Source organism: Octodon degus, unplaced genomic scaffold, assembly GCF_000260255.1.
Source record: "Octodon degus isolate 3935 unplaced genomic scaffold, OctDeg1.0 scaffold00150, whole genome shotgun sequence".
In the NCBI taxonomy this organism is placed as follows: domain Eukaryota; kingdom Metazoa; phylum Chordata; class Mammalia; order Rodentia; family Octodontidae; genus Octodon; species Octodon degus.
Window position 1 is genome coordinate 6,011,527 of NW_004524726.1, and position 2,558 is coordinate 6,014,084.

General features: G+C 43.0%; 1 pseudogene; it reads right to left on the reverse strand.

Annotated features, from left to right (window-relative positions):
- Positions 1 to 7: 7 nt before the first annotated feature.
- On the reverse strand, positions 8 to 2,197 carry LOC101572083 (annotated as a pseudogene).
- Between the last annotated feature and the right edge of the window lie 361 nt (positions 2,198 to 2,558).

The following is a 2,558-nucleotide window of genomic DNA, read 5'->3' on the forward strand; positions in this document are numbered from 1 at the left end:
TCCTAAGGGAGGACAGGCCATTCATGCTGCTAGAGTTGGAGCTCTCATAGTAGCAGCACCACTTCAAGTTTCCATTCTTCCAAGCATAACGCATGTCCCCAAAGCAACTGCGCCTGTCCTAGCAAGGCCACTTTCTTCAGCCAATTTCTCATACTCCTCTGCTGATAGCCACTGGCTGCAGACAGATGCACTTTTAAGCATGTGCACCTGCTCGGGGGCTTTTCTGCATATCTTACCCATGTTCCCTGACTTAGGCTGGGTCAATTCATCTACAGGAGAAGTTTCTCCAGCCTCTTCTTTGGAATTAACTGCATTACTTTCATCTATTTCTATTTTCTCTTCCTTTAAAGTTTCTGATTTCTTCTTCTCTGTAAACCAAACATCAGTTTCTCTTTTGGTTTGCTCTCTTAGCCTATTTAATTCCTCCTCTGTAAGAACAGAGCTGTTGAGAAAACTGGTCTGAAGAACGTGAAGCTGCTCTGCAGTTTTCTCTTTAAATTTCTGGGGAGTGAAGTCAAGAAAAGGATTCCAGGCCTGTGTAGGCTGTGAAGTAACTGCAGGTGGGGCGTCTGTGCTTTCATCACTGGAGTCCGTGGTGATGGGTTAGAGGGGTCGCTGTTGACATGTAAGCACTGGTCACTTTTTGGGTTTCTCTGGTTGTACCTGTGTCACTAAACTGTATTTTAATCTCTCTTTTTGTCAGACCTGTGATTTTCATAAGCCTGATGATTTCTGAGTCATGGAGAAACTGATTTTTAAGGTAGCTAACTTTCAATTCTGCCGGGTGCTCTTTAGTGTTTTTTGCCCAAATGCTAAATGAATCCGGGTTCACCAGTGACTCCCCTGGTCTGCCATCCTGAGAAGGTGGAACTGCTTCTGTGTCTGGCTTTGTTTCTGCTACAGGCTGAGCAGCAGGTGCTTGGCTTTCCTGTACCTTTGTCCGATTGGGAACCCAGCCACTGTCAAGGCTATTGGTGTTGTTACAGGGAAGGTATTCATTCCAGCCACTTGGGTAAGAACCAGACCTGGTGGACCAACTATTTGGCATGTCTGTAACATCAAGGGTAACCCTTTACCCCCCATGGAAATGTGTGCAGGAATGACAGTGATGATCTAAGGAGTAGTATGGACAGTCCCATTGAACTGTTTTCTTCTTTTTTCCTCTACTTCTTCTGGAATCCAACTAACACCATGTTTCGGATGTTGGCAGAAAACCATATCTTGTTTTTCTGTACATGCTGTTCCTCTGTACATTGCACTTGAGCAGAAAGAACTGTGATTTCCAACATTGTTGGATAAGGGAATTTGTTGTGTTACGTAAAAGGGGGTTGCTATCTATTGCAGTATTGTAGACAGAAATGCTATTGACAGGGATTAAGACTTCAGGAATTTAGTTAGAGTTCTGCTGAGCTGACACTGCAGTTATGACCTGTGCCAGTCCAGGAAGGACTGCTGTGGGGGTCCCTACTGTACTGACAGTATTTGGATGTATTCTGTTCACAATGAAAGTACTTGTATTAGACCCTGAAGCTGAAGAACTTGCACTTTCTACATTTTCTTGAGTCTGGTTTGATCTCACTGTCTTTCTTCTCAGCTGAGTTATGATGCAGTGTAATCCATTTGTTTTTCTACTTTACTTTTCATCATTTTCATAATGGGAGTTTTACTGACAGAGGTTCCTAAGAAAGAAATTTATATGGATTCTGTCTGTTCTGTAATCTCCTCTTTAACAAAACTGCCATCAAAAGTCAGATCATTTATCGTTTGTTCAAAGATTGTCTAGTTATTACATTTTACCATAGTCAACTAGAAATTCTCTTCACCTGGGTGATATTTCAGATTATGCTCAGAAAGTACATCATTTTGATAAGAAAATTGCATTCAACACAAACACAGGATGAATTTAGCACTACATTGGGATGTTCTGAATCCATGTGGAAAGTAAATATATTTAGATCTGGAGTTTGAAAAGTATAATATTTACATTCATAGCCACCTTCAACGTTTTTATTTTGCTGATTTTCAGAACCCAAAGGTTCATGGACTTCCTTGTCACCTGAGCTGCTGCCACTCTGGCATTCTCTAGAGGTGTGAGGCCTGGAGGACCTGCATCCAAATCCAATACCCACTGCAGGTCGGTATCCTGTTCCATGGCAAGGACCATGCAAGGCCTTGTTGATTTTCGCCTGCTTGCCATCCTCATGTGACGGGTAAGTCTCAGTAGTGACTAAAAAGGATCAAGGCTTAAATCCATTCAGGGTTCTTCATTTGGAAGCAATGGCTTTTGGTTCTTCAGGTCCACTTTGTGCTCAAGTCTCATTAGCAGCTTTTTCATGGTGCAGTGAGGTAAAGAGGTTATTCCTGGCAGGTAAAATACTGTTGAAAGATTTGAAGCACACCTCTCGTCACCTGCCATCCCTTCCTCAGCATTCTGTTCTTTGAAATGGAAGGGCATTTCTCCAAGTCAGGTGTCTAGGTGTCTAGCTCAGGCTATCCTCACCGACAGCTCCAAAGCAGCTACTAATCTTCTCGGGGGCTGCCATGCCTCTTAGCACCCC